Here is a 19,246-nt window from a genome sequence, read left to right on the forward strand (position 1 = left end):
TCCCCCTATGCTCTTGCCCCCCCTCCAGTGCTTTCCGACCCCCTATGTGCTCTCCAGCCCACCACATGCTCTTGCTTCCCCCTGTGCTCTCCAACCCCCCCCCCCATGCTATCCAGCCCTCCCCCATGCTCTCCGTCCCCCCGTGTTTTCCTCTTCCCCACCCCAGTGTTCTCTGCCTCACCCCTGTACTCTCTGCCCCCCAAAAGCTCTTCGCTTGCCCCCCCCCAGTGCTCTCCACCCCACTCCATATCGTCCTGTGCTCTCTGCCCGCCCCCATGCTCTTTCCCGGCCCCTCCCCCCCCCTTCCTTCTCCCAGGGGATCCGCCAGGATGGAGAGTAGGGAAGGGGCTGGTTAACATGTCATGGGCTGCTTAGTCCAAAATGCCCGCCCAGGTCTATTTTTTTGTCCCAGGCCTGGCTTCAAGGATGCCCCTATAGGGTGGTGTAAGAGAGATTGAAAATGAGCTTTAGTCGAAAATTCCATAATCGAGATGATCTGAGGTCTTAAAAACTATCTAAACCCTGACAAGAAAAAAAGCTGCAGTCTGGTAGTGAGGAGCCAAACTTACCTGACTTTGGGTGAAGTTGGGTTCAGCCAACAATAAGAAAGTTTGGGGGCTGAATCCAAAACTTCTCAATGGGAGGCAAATTTTAATAGGCAAGGCATTGTCAGACAAATGGTATGGAGGGGGTGGGGATTGCCCTGGGGGACGTCCCTGGGGGACGTACCATAGAAATTATTATTATTTAATTCTGGGGCTCCCACGATTTCATTGACCAGATAAAACCGTGTCTACACCTGGTAATGATGTCACCACCCCTCTGTATATATCAGCTGCCATACACTCACCCTGAGAAGATTGCTGAATATTTTTTATTCCTTATAATTATGGATCATAGCGATTATTTACCAACCTAATAAATGCTAAACATATTTATCCAATGACAAGGCATTATTTGTTTAATGCTGATTGCTGTGATCTGCCGGTAGAATGGTGCTCAGTATTTACCCCCCCCCCCCCCCCAATTCTCACATTTATCTTCTACATATAAAAACATTGCTAGAATATTTCTTAGAACCCTCAAACATTATAAATAAATAAAAATATATATATATATATATACACACACAGTATCTAACAAAAGTAAGTACACCCCTCACATTTCTGTAAATATTTTATTCTATCTTTTCATGTGACAACACTGAAGAAATGACACTTTGCTACAATGTAAAGTAGTGAGTGTACAGCTTGTATAACAGTGTAAATTTACTGTCCCCTCAAAATAACTCAACACACAGCCATTAACGTCTAAACCACTGGCAACAAAAGTGAGTACACCCCCAAGTGAAAATTTCCAAATTGGGCCCAATTAGACATTCCTCCCCCCCCCGGTATCATGTGACTCGTGTTACAAGGTCTCAGGTGTGAATGGGAAGCAGGTGTGTTAAATTTGGTGTTATCGCTCTCACTCTCTCATACTGGTCACTGGAAGTTCAACATGGCACCTCATGGCAAAGAACTCTCTGAGGATCTGAAAAAAAAATTGTTGCCCTACATAAAGATGCCCCCCCCCCCAAACCTCGTGTCTCTCTCCCTCTCTTGCCTCTCCCCCCCCCTCTCGTCTCTCTCCCCCCTCTCTCTCTCTCTCTCTCTCTCTTGTCTCTCTCCCCCCCCCTCTCTCTCTCTCCTCTCTCTTCTCTTTCTTCTCCCCCCCCTCTCTCATCTCTCTCCCCCCTCTCTCTCTCGTCTCCCCCCTCTCTCCTCTCTCTCTCTTTCTTCTCTCTCCCCCCTCTCTCTCCTCTCTCTTCTCTTTCTTCTCTCCCCCCCCTCTCATCTCTCTCCCCCCTCTCTCTCGTCTCTCCCCCTCTCTCTCTCTCTTCTCTCCCCCTCTCATCTCTCTCCCCCCTCTCTCTCTTGTCTCTCCCCCACTCTCTTTCTCCTCTCTCCCCCCTCTTTTATCTCTCCTCCCTCTCTCGTCTCTCTCCCCCTCTCTCTCTTCTCCCCCCCCCCTTTCTCGTCTCCCCCCTCTCTCTCTATTCTCTCTCCCCCCTCTCTCTCTTGTCTCTCCCCCCCTCTCTTATCTCTCTCCCCCCTCTCTCATCTCTCTCTCTTGTCTCTCCCCCACTCTCTTTCTCCTCTCTCCCCCCTCTTTCATCTCTCCCCCTCTCTCTCTTCTCTCCCCCCATCTCTCTCTCTCATCTCCCTCCCCCCCTCTCTCTCTCTTCTCTCCCCCCTCTCTCTCTTGTCTCTCCTCCCTCTCTCTCTTGTCTCTCCCCCCCTCTCTTTCTCCTCTCTCCCCCTCTTTCATCTCTCCCCCCTCTCTCCCCCTCTCTCTCTTCTCTCTCCCCCCCTCTCTCGTCTCCCTCGCTCTCTCTCTATATATATATTGGTTGTGTTGACCTTCTGCCGCGAGCCCTATGCCACAGCTCCTGGAAATGAATGATGTTCCCCATGCGCCTTCAATCTACTTTCTGCGATTTCTGTAACCTTAGCTACCTTGCAAGTGACAACAGGTATATCCCCTTTCTCCCCCACCCCCTCTTCCCCCCCTTTTTTCCTTTCTTTTTTATTTATTTTTTCCCCTTTTCCCCCCTCCCTACCCCTTATCCTTCTTTTCCCTTCTTTCTTTTTTCTTTTTTTTCTGGCCTTTTGTTCTTTTATACTAACAATTATGTATCTTATTGTAGACATGTATATATTTATACATTTCGCATCTGCTCCTGATGATTGGTTACAACCAACCATGAAACGCGTAGAGCTGTCTTGGATGCAAAGTTATAACTATCATGTGCCGATTATTTTCCTATGTATTGTAAACAAATTTTAACCTTAACTTATATATTGTTCATGTTGGTGCTAGTCCAGAGAGTCTAATAGGACATCATTGACATCATTTACAAAGTTACATAGTTTGTGAGGTTGAAAAAAGACATCAGTCCATCCAGTTCAGCCTATGATGTGTGTGTGTGTGTGTTTGATGTTAACCGTACATTGTACACCCCTGTATGTTGTACATTGTATACCCCCTGTATGTTGTACATTGTATACCCCTGTATGTTGTACATTGTATACCCCTGTATGTTGTACATTGTATACCCCTGTATGTTGTACATTGTATACACCTGTATGTTGTACATTGTATACCCCTGTATGTTGTACATTGTATACACCTGTATGTTGTACATTGTATACCCCTGTATGTTGTACATTGTATACCCCTGTATGTTGAACATTGTATACCCCCTGTATGTTGTACATTGTATACCCCTGTATATTGTACATTGTATACCCCCTGTATGTTGTACATTGTATACCCCTGTATGTTGAACATTGTATACCCCTGTATGTTGTACATTGTATACCCCCTGTATGTTGTACATTGTATACCCCTGTATGTTGTACATTGTATACCCCCTGTATGTTGTACATTGTATACCCCTGTATGTTGTACATTGTATACCCCCTGTATGTTGTACATTGTATACCCCCTGTATGTTGTACATTGTATACCCCTGTATGTTGTACATTGTATACCCCCTGTATGTTGTACATTGTATACCCCCTGTGTGTTGTACATTGTATACCCCCTGTATGTTGTACATTGTATACCCCTGTATGTTGTACATTGTATACCCCTGTATGTTGTGGTCTTTAAGGTGCCCATCTAATAGTTTTTTGAAACTATCGATGCTCCCTGCTGATACGACTGCTTGTGGAAGAGAATTCCACATCCTTACTGCTCTGACAGTGAAGAACCCCTTACTTATTTTAAGGTTAAACCGCCTTTCCTCTAGTTTTAGTGAGTGGCCACGTGTCTTATTGTATTTCCTTTCTCTGAATAGTTTGTTCCTTATGCTTAACCGCTTGCGGACCACCCACTGCATATATACTGTGGCAGGCTGGCTCTCCTGCGCGAAACGACGTAGGGCTATGTTGGTCGCGCACCGGAAGCTAGGGGGCTCCGATTGCCACATGACACCCGCGATCGGATTTACAACACACAGCTTGGAATAATCACAGAGCGCCTGTGATCCTTCTATGTAGGATCACAAGTCTCTATGGTCATTCCAAAAGCCCCGCCCCCCACACAGGTAGAATCACTCCCCTAGGCTCACACTTAACCCTTTGATCGCCCACAGTGTTAACCCCTTCCCTGCCAGTGTCATTATTACAGTAACAGTGCATATTTTTAGCACTGATTAACCCCCTACCTGCCAGTGTCATTAGTACAGTGACAGTGCATATTTTTAGCACTGATTACTGTAGTAATGTCACTGGTCCTCCCAAAAGTGTCAAAAATGTCAGTCAGGGGTCCGATCTGTCCGCTGCAATGTCGCAGTCCCGCTAAAAATCGCTGATCGCCGCCATTACTAGTAAAAAAAAAAAAACAATTAAAATGACATAAATCTTTCCCCTAGTTTGTAGACGCGATAACTTTTGCACAAACCAATCAAAATACGCTTATTGCCATTTTTTTTTTTTTTTTTACCAAAAATATGTAGCAGAAAACAAATTGGCCTAAAATGTTAAAAAATTTAGATTTTTACTTTTTTTTTGGGAATGTTATATAGCAGAATGTGAAAAAAATATATATTTTTTTCTGGATTGTCGCTCTTTTTTTGTTTACAGCGCAAAAAATAAAAATCGCACAGGTGATCAAATACCACCAAAAGAAAGCTCTGTTTGTGGGAAAAAAAGGACAACAATTTTATTTGGGTACAGCGTCGCACGACCGCGCAATTGTCTGTTAAACTAACGCAGTGCCGAATCGCAAAATATGGCCTGGTCATTAAGCAGGAAAATCTTCCGGTCTTAAAGTGGTGAAGGGGATAATTCCTTCCGGTCCAGAACTGGTTAAGTGGTGAAACATAGTATCCCAATCATCAATCAGCATCTATAAATAAATAAATAATTTATACGTTACAATGGATGAAAGCGAATCAAATCCAGCTGTGACAACCTCCCCTCCCCCCCCCTTTTCTTTTCAGCACATTGTATAGAGGGGGGTCACCTTACCTATTTCCTGTCCGCCGTGCGTTTATAAGGCTCCATTCACATATAGGCTTTTCGGATCGCGGGCAGAATAGCTGCAATTCTGCCCGCGATCCTGAACCATTGCAAGTCGCGGGTTGCCTGTGCGATTCCCGTGACTTGCAGTGGCACCCCGAACTCTGCGTGATTTTACCGCAATTGTCGCCCAATGAATCATGGTAAAATCGCGCAAAGAGAATCGCAGGACTCCTGTCGCCCAAAAGAAGTACAAGAATTTATTTTGGACGATAGACACCTGTGATTTTGTTTGCGCTATTTTACCGCGATTCATCAGACGACAATCGCGGCAAAATCGCACAAACAGAACGGTGGGACGCCTGTCACACAAAAGAAGTACAAAAACTTATTTTGAGTGACAGGCGCCTGTGTTTCTGTTTGCACTATTTTACCGAAAATTCATCGGGTGACAATCGCGGCAAAATCACACAAACAGAATCTCAGGGTACCTGTCGCCCAAAAGAAGTAAAATAACTTTTTTTGGGCGACAGGCGCCTGCGATTCTTTTCGCACAATTTTACCACCCCGCGATTCTGTTTGCGGGATTTACCGCCCCAAAAGAAGTAAAATAACTTATTTTGGGGGACATGTGCCCCACGATTCTGTTTGCATGATTTTACCACAATTCATCGGGTGACAATCGCGGTAAAATTACGCAAACAGAATCGTGGGACGCCTGTCGCCCAAAAGAAGTTAAAGAACGTTTTTTTTGGGTGACAGGCGCCCCAGGATTCTTTGTGCACAATTTTACCGCGATTCATCGGGCGAAAATTGTGGCAAAATTCACGCAAACAGAATCGCAGGACGCCTGTTGCCCAAAAGAAGTACAAGAACGTCTTTTGAGCGGCAGGCGCCCCACGATTCTGTTTGCACGATTTTACCACAATTCATTGGGTGACAATTGCGGCAAAATCGCGCAAACAGAATTGCGGGTCGCCTGTCGCCCGAGAGAAGTAAAAATAACTTTTTTTGGGCAACAGGCGCGCGCGATTCTTTTTGCGCGAATTTAACGCGATTAATTGGGCAAAATCGTGCAGCGTTTGGGGTGCCATTGCAAGTCACAGGAATCGCACGGGCGTCCCGTGACTTGCAGTGCTTCAGGATCGCGGGCAGAATCGCGGCAATTCTGCCCGCAATCTGAAACGCCTATATCGGAATGGAGCCTTAATGTCCTTGGATGGGACGGGTGATATTACAATCATCGCTGCAGCGATTCCCTATAAAGGAAAAGTAATCCCAGGGTCTAACGAGCTGCTGGATTTATATTACAGGCAGTGGAAGGGGGACCCCTTATGCAATCAGGGAGCCTGGTAAGGATGAGACTGGTGGCATCCGACTCTGGATACATGGTGGGAGGAATGAACGTTGTTCCTCTCACTCAGGGGCTGACTGGCAACGTCTGACCCAGGGGGGCAAGTACAAACCAGAGGCTCATGGTGCAGCAATTCGGCCCCCCTCCCACTCTCCCACTTCCTGATCCCCATTCCAGGCTGAAGCTCCACTCCAGGTTACTCTCTACTCACCGGCTGCATCTGGGTTCCCGACCTGGCCAGCAGGGGGCGGTTGGGGGAAGCTTGGACAGCTTGGTTAAGGCTGGAGGAGAGTCTCCAGTGGGGCATGGAACCGGCCTCTGTTCAGACACAGTTTACACCATCCATGCTAGGGGGTGGGGGGGGATGATTTCTGTGCTCTGTCCTTGTCTTCAAACCCCACTCAGTAGGTCAGCAGCAGGGATTTTTCCCTTCTCTTGACCAGAATACTTTAGGCATGTCTCGCAGAAGCGTTGCAGCCTTTTTACGGGGCATCAGAGTGGCCCAGGGGGGCGATTGCCCCCCTGCCCCCTGGCCCAGTCCTCCCCTGCTCTCACTGTGTGACGTCAGAAACTTGAAGCCATAAGGATTTGGTCACTTCTGATTTTGGCCATTAGCGGCCAGTAAAGCAGCCAAGCGGACCGATCTGTGTCTGATTGGCTGCAGTGGAGGCCAGAGGAGAGATCCGGGGTCTATTAGAGGACCAGTCACAGCCCATGCTAATACAAGGGATGGTAAAAGTAAATGGCGATCGCACCCACACATGTGAGGTATCGCCGCAAACTTCAAAGCAAGAGCGATCATTTTAGCACCAGACCTCCCATGTAACTCTAAACTGAGGACCTATAAAGACTTTTTAGGTACCGTAATCAGGCGCCCTTCCATGGGCGGACCCAATTTTAAAGCATGACAGATTGGGTAACTATTTACTCGGCGTAACATCAAATTTTATATTTTATTATATATATATATATATATATATTACCAAACAATTGGTTATTAGATTGAGTTTTTGATCAGTAAAATTCAATAACCACTTCTGGACCAGAAGGATTTGCCCCTTTAATGACCAGGCCATTTTTTTGCGATGCGACTCTGCGTTACTTTAAAGGACCATTGCGTGGTCGTGCGACGCTGTACCCAAATAAAATTGATTTCCCCCCTTTATTGATCATGCCATTTTTTGCGATTCAGTACTGTGTTATTTTAACTGACAATTGCGCAGTCGTGCGACGCTGTACCTAAATAAAATTGATGACCTTTTTTCCCCACAAATTATTTTGATCACCTCTGGGATTTTTACTCTTTGCGCTATAAACAAAAAAAGAGTGACAATTCTGAAGAAAAAAAAAACAATATTTCTTTCTTTCTGCTATAAAACATTCCCAATATAAAAAAAAAAGTGCACAAAGCAAGGTCCACGCAGAAAACAACGCATACATAGGCTTCAATTTATCCCAAAGGTGTTCTATGGGGTTGAGGTCAGGACTCTGTGCAGGCCAGTCAAATTCTTCAACCCCAAACTCACTCATCCATGTCTTTATGGACCTTGCTTTGTGCACTGGTGTGCAGTCATGTTGGAACAGGAAGGGGCCATCCCCAAACTCCTCCCACAAAGTTGGGAGCATGAAATTGTCCAAAATTTCTTGCTATGCTGATGCCTTAAGAGTTCCCTTCACTGGAACTAAGGGGCAAAGCCCAACCCCTGAAAAACACCCCCACACCATAATCCCCCCTCCACCAAATGATTTGGACCAGTGCACAAAGCAAGGTCCATAAAGACATGGACGAGCGAGTTTGGGGTGGAGGACGTTTTCACTCTCTCCTACACCACCTTATCGGGCCATCCTGTAAGCAAGTAGTTTGTGAGGTTGAAAAAAGACATCAGTCCATCCAGTTCAACCTATGATGTGTGTGTGCTTGCTGCTAAGCGTACATTGTATACCCCTGTATGTTGTGGTGCCCATCTAATAGTCTTTTGAAACTATTGATGCTCCCCGCTGACACCACTGCCTGTGGAAGAGAATTCCACATCCTTACTGCTCTGACAGTGAAGAACCCCTTACGTAGTTTAAGGTTAAACCGTTTTTCCTCTAGTTTTAGTGAGTGGCCACGTGTCTTCAGTGCTTGTAGTCTTTCCTCATAGCTGATGTCCTCCATTCCGCTAATTATTTTTGTTGCTCTTCTCTGGACTCTCTCCAGTTCCAGCACATCCTTCCTGAGGACCGGTGCCCAGAACTGGACAGCATACTCCAGATGTGGCCGGACCAGAGTCTTTTATAGTGGGAGAATAATTTCTTTATTTCTGGAGTGAATCCCCTTTTTTATACATCCCAGTATTCTGTTGGCTTTGCTAGCAGCGGCTTGGCATTGCATGCCACTGCCAAGCCTGTTGTCCAGTGTCCACCAGTACCCCCAGGTCCTTTTCCATCTTAGATTCACCCAGAGGTTCCCCCCCTAGTGAGTAGCTTGCTTTCGTGTCTCTGGCGCCCAAGTGCATTACTTTACATTTTTCAACATTAAACCTCATCTGCCATGTAGTTGCCCACCCCATTATTTTGTTCAGGTCCACTTGTAAGGTTTCCACATCCTGCCCAGAAGATATTGGCATGCTTAGTTTAGTATCATCTGCAAATACTGAGATTGTACTAGATATCCGCTCCTCTAGATCATTTACGAATAAATTAAACAGGATTGGTCCCAGGACAGAACCTTGGGGGACCCCACTTTCCACACCCGCCCAATCCGAGTACTCCCCATTAATCACCACCCTCTGGACTCTCCCCTGGAGCCAGTTCTCTATCCAGGTACTCACCTTATGGTCCATACCTACCTTCCTTAGTTTGTACAGTAAGCGTTTGTGGGGAACGGTGTCAAAGGCCTTTGCAAAGTCCAGATACACCACATCCACAGGCCTTCCTTTATCTAGGTGGCAGCTCACTTCATCATAGAAGGTTAATAGATTGGTTTGGCAAGAACGATTTTTCATGAATCCATGCTGATTACTACTAATAATACAGTTTTCATTACTAAAGTCTTGTATGAGGTCCCTTAACATCCCCTCCAAAATCTTGCAGACTACAGATGTTAGGCTGACCGGCCTATAGTTACCTGGGATATATCTCGGCCCTTTTTTGAATATTGGCACTACGTTGGCTTTTTTCCAATCAGCTGGCACCATACCCGTCAGTAGACCATCCTTAAAGATCAAGAATAATGGTCTGGCAATCACCTAGCTGAACTCTTTAAGAACCCTCGGGTGCAAGCCATCCGGTCCCGGTGATTTATTTATGTTAAGTTTCTCTAGCTTAGTTCTAAGTCTATCTTCTGTTAGCCATGGCGGTATTTCCTGAGGCGTATTATTTAGTTTAGCATTCCAAGCTGGGTTAGTGTAGCCCCCCGATAATTTTGTGAAGACTGATGAGAAGAAATTATTTAACACTTCTGCCTTTTCCCTGTCCTCTGTGGCCAAATTACCCTCGTCGTCTTTTATGGGGCCAATGTGTTCTGGCCTCACTTTCTTACTGTTTATATACTGTACTTAAAATCATTTTTTGGGGTTCTTTTTACTCTCTTCCGCTATATGTCTCTTGTGTTCTATTTTAGCCGCCCTGATTTCGCCTTTACATTTCTTATTACACTCTTTGTAATGCTTGAATGCTGCCAATGACCCCTCAGCCTTGTATTTATTGAAGGCCTTTTCTTTTGTATTAATATGCATTTTTATGTTGGAGTTTACCCAGGGTTTAGTTTTGCTCTTTTAAATGTATTTCCCTTTGGAATGCACTGGCCAATCCCTTTGTTTAGTATGCTCTTGAAGCACTCCCATTTTTGCTCCGTGTTCTTTGTTCCCAGGGTTCTATCCAATGTTATATTTTCTAGCTGAGAGCGCAGTTTTGGGAAATTGGCTTTTTTGAAATTCAGTGTTCTTATATTACCCTTGTGTTTCCTTTTACTATGATTAATACTGAAACTAATTGACCTATGGTCACTGTTCCCAAGTTGCCCTGTATTTCTATGTCCGTATGTATGTATGTATGTATCTCCCTCACTCATTAACACTAATGGGATAGAGAGAAAAAACACAAAACAGAAATTGTTCGGCACATTCTCTTTATCATGAGCAGAATGGTTTCATTTTGTATAACAGTTTATTCAGTATCTGCTTTACCACATTTCTTCTGCTCCCTTCCCCCAATGATTTTACTGAGATGGGTCCGTGATTTGGCCAATCCAGAGGATGGTATCAGTAACTTTGTGGTAGATCATGAAAATGAATGGACTGTCAGCCATGACTATGGGGTTTGGAAGGCCCACACTTAGATGGACAGCAGTTGCACTACTCCCCTCTGTTCCTCCCTCTTCAATGTTCAAATGAGACTGGTGGTACATCTGTCAACACAAAAAAAGTAAACATTAACCAAATCAAAAATTTTAAAGACTGCAAAATATCAAAAATATATTTGAAGAATAAGGTGAACTCTAGATTTGAATGCAGGAGAGTGGTAATAACAATCATTGGGAAAAACAGAACTTAAAAGGAGTTGTAAAGTCAGAAAGTGAATTCTATTGTAGCACCCTCCTAGGTAGGTGCTAGTGAGGACATGGCTCGGTTTGGAGGGGGGGGGGGGGAGTATAGCACCCTCCTAGATAGGTGCTAGTGAGGACATGGCTCAGTTTGGTGGGGAGGAGTGTAGCACCCTCCTAGGTGGGTGCTAGACAGAGTATAGTTTTTGGCTCTGTCTGCCTATCAGAGGAGCAGCAGGGAAATCTAGATTGCTTTCTGCCTACCAGAGAGCAGGATCTGTGAGTTAGGTCTGCTCATGGTGCTCAGTGAGTGATTCATCTGATCTAGGGAGTGTTTCACACTGGTCCAATGGGAAGGCATATTGGACAGTAGAGGAAATCTGACCAATGGGAACACAGGCTTTAATACAGCCCCAGTGATTGGCACAGACTGATTGTCTCAGTGCATTGTGCGGTGTGGTATAAAAGCCAGGAGCACATGTGCTGCGGGGGTTCTTTGGCTGGTGAGCAGAGTCTAGGAGGGAGGGTGACGGCTGTCTCTTCTTCTGTAGCAGTGGCACGCAGTCACAGGCAGTCGGCCTGGGGACCAGAAGGAAGGAGCTGAACCTAGAGGTCCATGAGAGCTGACTGGAGGGGTAGAGACACTGGAGACCCTCGAAAAACAGTATCGTGAGCACAGGGGATTGTGTCTAGGGGCCTGACCTGAGGGGGGCCACCCCGGTGTAGGATAGTCAGAGGATGGGTGTCAGCAGGTGGAGTGAAAGGGGGTACTAGGTGTGTATCCCGAAGATAATTCATACTTGCAAGTCATCTGTATAGAGGCTTAATCCTAAATTCATCTAAGTGGCAAGGTGAATCTGCAGCCTGGCTGCATCTTCAGACAGGAGTCCTCATCTACTATGAATAGTTATAGTTCAAGCTGGAGTATCCCACTCTTCCCTTCTCCCATCCCTAATTTAAATAAAACCACAAAAACAACTGCATCCCCTGGACTGTTGATTGACTGAGCCAGAGTGTAAAGAGTTAAATTGTGCATGTTGCAGTTGCTACCGGTAAACCAGGGGGACCGAGAGTGTATTATACAGCAGTCCTCAATGGGCTAGTGCTACATATGGGGGCTCATCCGGGAAGAACTCATGGGTTACCAGAATGGTTGCTAATGGCAACGGCCGGAAAATCTTGCAAAGTAATGTCATGCTTTTTCAAAAAATGTACTGGAGTGCCAGAAGAAAGAGTGATGTCTGCTCTACAGGGATTAGGAAGAGTGGGATGATAAGTCAAGTTTGCAATGATGGTTGCCAACAGCAACAGATGAACTTTTGTCAGAAAAACAGCCTGTCTCTATAAGTAACATGCAGGAGAGTAGATGAAGAGGAGATGCACTGTATTGTACAAAAGGACTGTGTCTGCTTTGCAGTAATCGGTGCAAGTGTGGATGGAGAAAGTAGTGACCCGGGACACGGGTCGGTGTGTCGGGGGTCGTGTCTGTACATGCACTACGAAGAGAAGTGTTGACTGTGCAATTTATGACAGCGGGACAATTTTCCCAAATAGTGTGGAGAGTGATGTCTGTGCATATACTGCGAAGAGAAGGGTTGACCGTGCAATTCCTTACAGCGGGACAGTTTTCAAAAACAGTAAAGGAAGTCATGTCTGTACATGTGCTGTGAAGAAAAATGTAGGCCGTGCAATGCCTGACAGCGGGACAATTTTCATAAACAGTGTGGGAGGTAAGTTGGCTTGGTGAGATGGAAGTGTAGCTGAGGCCCAGGTACAGACAGAGATGGCGGATGTGTGTGGATTGAGGAACACAGTCTGCCAGGCATTGATCTTCGTGCTGGCTGAGCAGAGGAGCAGCAGTGAAAAGGTTACTGCGCGGGAAAGCGTGCGCTGAAGAGATATGCCTAACAGAAAGAGCCACCGCCGGAGAGTCAGCTAGTCTGGAGTTGTGGGCGGGGTTGGCGCCCACAGACTGCCAATCCAAATAGAAGGACAGAGCTGAAACATCACGTCCGCCTTTGGGCATAGCTGAGGAGCAGACACGTGTGTGGAGGAACATGATGGCGGATGCCAGAGTGAGCCGGAGCGCAGGGACAATCCCACGTGTTGGCGGAGAACCTATGAAGTTGGTGGACGCTGTGGGACACCGGAGTTCGGTTGGTGCCCAATGGAAGACTGGTGCTGTGCAGCGGGAAGGACAAGGAGCATCTTGGTTTGGTATGTAGCCAGTGCTTGAGTGTGTCTATGCAACTGCAAGCCTGGAGTCAGTGTGGACACTGCGGTGATATGCTCATACAGGCGGTGCGGAGTGAGTGTCGGCCCAGGAAGCTGTATGTGAGTTGGAAGACCGGAGTTACTCAGGAGTTGCTGGTGCCCACGAAGATCTCTGTAGGCAGAGGTAGGGGAGTGCTGAGAGAGCTGCTGGAGCCGAGGCCAGTAGTGCAGACCTACACTGCCAGACCAGGGAGATTCACTCCTCCGAGGTGAAGTGCACCCAAGTCGTACAGGCCGAGTCGCGGCCAGGAAGAGGGCCAGTCACACCTGTAAGAGCAGAGTCCACAGCTTCTATCAAGGCAGTGGGGAACCAATGGGCTCCAGAGAGGGAGGCTTCCAGTGTGTCGAGTGAAGGGGAGGCCGGAGCCATTGACACAGGGTCCCCCAGCTTTCAGCATCAGTTTGGATCCTTGGAGAAGGGGATAGATGTATGGAAGTCTGAGGAAGAGACGGAGTGGGATTTGGGAGCAGATGAAAGGAGCAGCTCTACAAGTCCCAGTTTTCCTGATGAGGATACAAGGGATTTGGTGGTATATATGCAGCGTGCCAAGAATTTGGGGTTCTGTGAGGCCTATGCTACGCGGGTTCCAGATCTGTCCCCACCTCATACCTACACCTGGGCTCGGGATCCAAACAAGGCCTGTAAGAAACTCATCAGGAGACAAGAGACCCTGTACTCCCCACCTGGGAGAGGAAACAGACAAACCCTCCCCAGGTTCTGAAGATGGCAGCATCTGATACAGAGGAAGGTGGCCCTGGAGTATGGATACGACTACCCCTATGATATGCATCACTGATAGGCACTGATAGGCAGCACTGATGGGCACTGATAGACAGCACTTATGGGCACTGATAGGCAGCAATGATAGGTGGCACTGATGGACAATGATAGGCAACACTGAAAGGTGGCACTGCTGAGCACTGATAGGCAGGACTGATGGGCACTAACAGGCATCCCTGATGGGCACTGAAAGGCAGCACTGATGGGCACTAACAGGCATCCCTGATGGGCACTGAAAGGCATCACTGATGGGCACCGACAGGCATCACTGATGGGCACTGATGGGCACTGACAGGTATCACTAATGTCCTCACCTGGGCTAGTTCTTCACTAGCCTTCGGGTCCCTAGTGCAAGCATCTTAACTGTGGACAGCTGGCTGTGCTGCTTCTTGTGGCTTCACAGCAGGCTGCCCACTGCGCATGTGTGAGCTCTTTGTGAATGGTCCTGAATGGACCTGTGACGTGTCCCAGAAGACCGCAAGGGGGAGGAGGAAAGGAGAACTTCAACTCCCATCACCTAGGCGGTCAGAGCGGAAGTGGGAGTGGGTATCTGTCAAAAATAGGTACCCGCTCCTCCCCAAAAAAAATGACATTCGAAATGTGGCAGAGGAGGAGGGGGAGGAATACTTAAAGGGAAACTTCCCCTTTTGAGGGAAGCTCTACTTTACAAGCAGGCACTGAATGGCTTTTGTTTTGCTTCCTAAAGTGAAGCTCTAAAGCTCAAGGTTTGTATTTTGTAGGCCAATCATTTCCCTATGTTTAACATGCGATCTTAGTTTGGTGCTGCTCATTGTTCTCCTTGCTGGAGAGAAAGCTGTACCTGAAGACTTGTAGTGCAAGAATCTCCCTACTTCATTATTCATTCATTCATTCATTCATTCATTCATTCATTCATTCTGTGGATCAGTACTTCCTACAGTATATCCCTCATTTTGCTTTTTTATCATTTCCCCCAGTTATCAGATTACCAGTCATCGGGAGGGGCAACTCTGACATGAGGAAGCTAAGGCCTGCCTTCACCAAGATGGCCACCTCCACACAGAGACACAGTGCAGAACAAGGCATGGTAAGTCAGTAATGGGGAATAGAAAAGCTTCAGGGGGATCATGGGAAATACTAATGATTAGTCCTTAGACAAAAGATAAATACTTACATCTGAAACTTTCATCTTTTCTTTCACTGAGATCCCGGAGAAGTCAGCTTTCTCACTATTAAACATGCTCTCCATGCCCATGACCATCATGTGATGCTTCAGATCAACTGGATGGTTGAAGGATATTTTGGGTATGTAGAGGTCCAGAGTACTGTGGAGGAAAATTCACATTAGTGTCTGTATTAGCAATACTAACTATCCCAGGTATTCTCAATCAGGCAAAGAGTCTTTGCAAGCTACAGCAACCCCTATCAGCCTTTTAGAACATAAAGTGTAATTCCAGCCAAGACGTAACTAAGCCTAGACCTACTCTCATCCCAATTCTAAGGCTATTCTATCTACCCTGAAAAAAAAAAAAAAAGTGCCTTTGCTTACCTATTTTGGGGGTGCTGTGATCCAGTCACATGACCAGTGTAAAGGTGGGACAGCCAACAATGGATCTCCCATAGTAATCCAATGGGTGACACCACTGCATAGGCTCTGCAGCCGTTGTTGGCAATCTCTTCTCCGCACTGAAGCTGGGGAGATGATGTGTCTGGACCAGAGTGACTTCAGAAATAAAAAGTATAGGCATCTTTCCTTTTACAGAGTGTGACGGTATTCACCATCACTGGAATTTAAAGACAGATAAGTAATGGTTTGGATTGCTTCATATTTGCCAGCAATATCTCCATATAGAAATATTAAGATTTATTCCCATTTGCCATGAAATCCGTAATTCCTAAATGCTGTGTATATTACATATCTTTCAATGTCAGCAAGGTTTTCCTTGAGTTTGTGTATTGGGAATGTGGCCTGTCTCATTGTAAGTGCTAATGACCTCCCATTGTTCTGTGTCTGGCTATTGTGTACATTGATTGCCCCCTGGGGGCTTCTGCACATGGCAGTCTTTCTAATCAAGCTAAACGGGCCAATCCCTGCTGACTCATTTTCAATTCCTCATTTGCATGGCTAAGGAGGACCTGAAGGAGAACGGCATGTACTGTGCAATTGACCAATGGGAAAGCGGTTGTTGGGGGGCAGGATGTTCCAAATTCTGTATAAAAGTGTGCTGGTTACTTCCAATAAATGGTCTTCCTGTTTGAACTTACATACAGCCTGCTTGGTGTTTGTTCTAATGGATTCCGAACGGCACATAGCTGTAGTTCGGATCCCGGAGCCTTGGTTGACCGAACCATCAGACGTTGCGATCTGCAAGCTGACTCATTAGAAACAGAGGAGTGTCGGAAGAGCGGAAGTGAGCGAGCAAGGGTCTCGTCACACAGAGTAAATAGAATACGTTTAGAATGGGGATGGGACAGGGGCGTAGATAAGGGGGGGGGGGGTCAGGGGGGTCCAAACCCTCCCCCCCCAGAGCATCGGTCAATTTCACAGCAGCTAGGCTAGTATAGTCTATCAGCTGCGGGAGCCGCACTGCCACTGGGGAGACCACCCGTCTCATCCACGAGGCTGACAGGCAGGGCCCGGCTGACATTGAAGCCATGTTTACTATTTGCTTCACTAACAGATGTGCCTGCTGGGGGAGCTGTATATACTATATATATATATATATATATATATATATATACACACACACACATCACCATTTGTCACAGCGTGGCAGGCGTGATGATTATCGTTCTCTGGGTACTCAAGGCTGAACCCCCCCCCCCCCGGGAAAAAAAAAATTATTTACGCCCCTGGGGTGGGAGTAGGTTTACCCACATCAATACCGGATACTTTCACCCCCTTCCTGCCCAGGCCAATTTTCAGCTTTCAGCGCTGTCACACTTTGAATGACAATTGAGCGGTCATGCAACACTGTATCCATATGACATTTTTATTTTTTGGAGACAGATAGAGCTTTCTTATGGTGGTATTTAATCACCGCTGGGTTTTTTAGTTTTAACAAACTAAAAAAGACCACAAAGTTTAAAAAAAGAAAAAAGAAAAAGTTTTTCTTAGTTTTGGTTATAAAATTTGGTTAATAAGTAATTTTTCCCCTTCACTGATGGGCGCTGATGAGGCTGCACTGACAGGCGCTGATAGGCTGCACTGATGATTCGCTACTGATGGGCACTGATGAGGCAGCACTGATTAGGTGGCACTGATGGGCACTGATAAGGAGGCACTAATATGCATCCCTGATGGACACTGATATGCAGCACTCATGGGCACTCATAGGTGGCACTGGTGGGCACTGATAGACCGCACTTATGGGCACTGATAGGCAGCAATGATAGGCCCTGATAGATGGCACTGATGGGCACTGATAGGGGGCACTGATGGGTGGCACTGATAGGCAAACCTGAAAGGTGGCACTGCTGGGCACTGATAGGCAGTATGCAGCAGCTGAAAACTGGTTTCTCGCTCTCCTGCCGGCATTCAGCTGCTGCAGGGAGACATAGGGCCCCCTGCGGAATCTGTTGGCTTCCCTGGCATGTAAAGAAAAAAAAAAAATTGTAAAAAAAAAAAAATTATAAAAAAAAAAGTAAAGTAAAATAATTATAAAACATTAAACTTTTTTATCTAATTTAAATTTTTTTTTCAAAAATGTAAAAACGAATAAAAAAAAAAGAAGGACTAATTCACACAGCTTCTCTGTTATCTTTGTCTCCTCTAGGAACGATTTTAGTATATTTTTAGTGAAAATGTTGTTTTGATATATTCGAGGGAGGGGGGGTAGTAAGGCTGTACGGCGCCCCCCGTGATTTCTAACAGCAGCCCTGACCACCTTCTGGGGTATTCTGTACTCAGCCACAAGGGGGAGCCCTCTCGTCACCTCCAGTCAGGTATGTGGCACATTGCCTGTTATACTCTGTTCTGTGCTTATGGTATATATACCCCATTTACCATCCTGTTGGCATCCAATTTATTCTGCATTCATTCAGTAAGCATCAAGTTGCACATTGCTGGTTGAATAGTCGGTTGGCAGTGTTTAAACTGAAATTCTGTTTTAAGCAGCGCTCACCTGGTTTTCATTAAGCGTAGGTATTTTTTTATCTTGAGGGGGGTCAGTGATTCTTGCATGCGGTAGAATTGACCCAGATATGGCAGGATGAGGACAAGGGATATGTCACCAGCGTATGGCACCTCCACCACAGTGCATGCAATCATGTTATCCCTGTACACCTTATACAATCCTGACCCGTGCATCATCGTCACTTCCACCGTCTTCTCCTTGTTCACCTTGAAAACTCCTTTCTTTGTAAGTTTTTTGTCAAATTCTTTTTTCCATTTACCTGGAGGAAAGGTAAAAGATAGCGGCTTTAAAGGTAAACTATCATGGTTTGGGATTCAATCTCCTAGTTCACTCCCTGGTCATCTCGTACCTCGACTACTGCAATTCACTCCTCATTGGCTTACCTCTACATAGGCTCCTCCCCCCTTCAATCCATCATGAATGCTGCTGCCAGACTCACCCACCTTACCAATCGCTCAGTGTCCGCTCGCTGCTCCTCTCTGCCAATCCCTCCATTGGCTTCCGTTCACCCAACAAATTCAATTCAAAATACTAACCACATCTTACAAAGCCATACACAGTTTAGCCCCCAGCTTCCTCACCAGTCTAGTCTCAAAATACCAACCTAATCGTTCTCTTTGTTCCTCTCAAAACCTCCTGCCCTCTAGCTCCCTCGTCACCAGGGCCGGTGCTACCACTAGGCGAACTAGGCAGCTGCCTAGGGCGCACTTCCACCTAGGACTCAGCCATGGCCAGTGGCATATTTCTCTCCTGTCACCTCCTCATCCCCGGTGGATGTCACCCCTAGAGAGAGGGGCAGTGTGTACAAAAAGGTGGGTGTAGGGTTAAAGGGGAGCAGTGTGTATATGAAGGGGGGGTGTAAGGTTAAAGGGGGGCAGTGTGTATAGGCAGGGGGGTGTAGGGTTAAAGGGGGGCAGTGTATATAGGAAGGGGGGGGGTGAATGGATAAAGGGGGGCTGTGTGTATAGGAAGGGGGGGTGAATGGATAAAGGGGGGCTGTGTGTATAGGAAGGGGGGTGTATAGGAAGGAGGGGTGTAGGGTTAAAGGGGGTGTAGCATTAAAGATGGGCAGTGTGTGCAGGAAGGGGTTAAAACGTTAAAGGGGGGCAGTGTGTGCAGGAAGGGGGATGTAGGGTTAAAGGGGGGTATATCATTAAAGGTGGTTTAGCATTAATGGGGGGCAGTGTG

The 19,246-nt window shown here is 46.4% G+C and overlaps 1 protein-coding gene across 1 annotated transcript in view; it reads left to right on the forward strand.

Annotated features, from left to right (window-relative positions):
* LOC309569878 (alpha-1-antitrypsin-like protein CM55-MM) overlaps positions 1 to 19,246 on the forward strand; it is a gene marked incomplete at its 3' end in the record, with an annotated part of 131,415 nt that overhangs the window by 69,285 nt on the left and 42,884 nt on the right. The gene's annotated exons all lie outside the window — the stretch shown is intronic.

This window comes from Pelophylax lessonae, assembly GCF_965119305.1.
Source record: "Pelophylax lessonae genome assembly, chromosome: 13".
Classification (NCBI taxonomy): domain Eukaryota; kingdom Metazoa; phylum Chordata; class Amphibia; order Anura; family Ranidae; genus Pelophylax; species Pelophylax lessonae.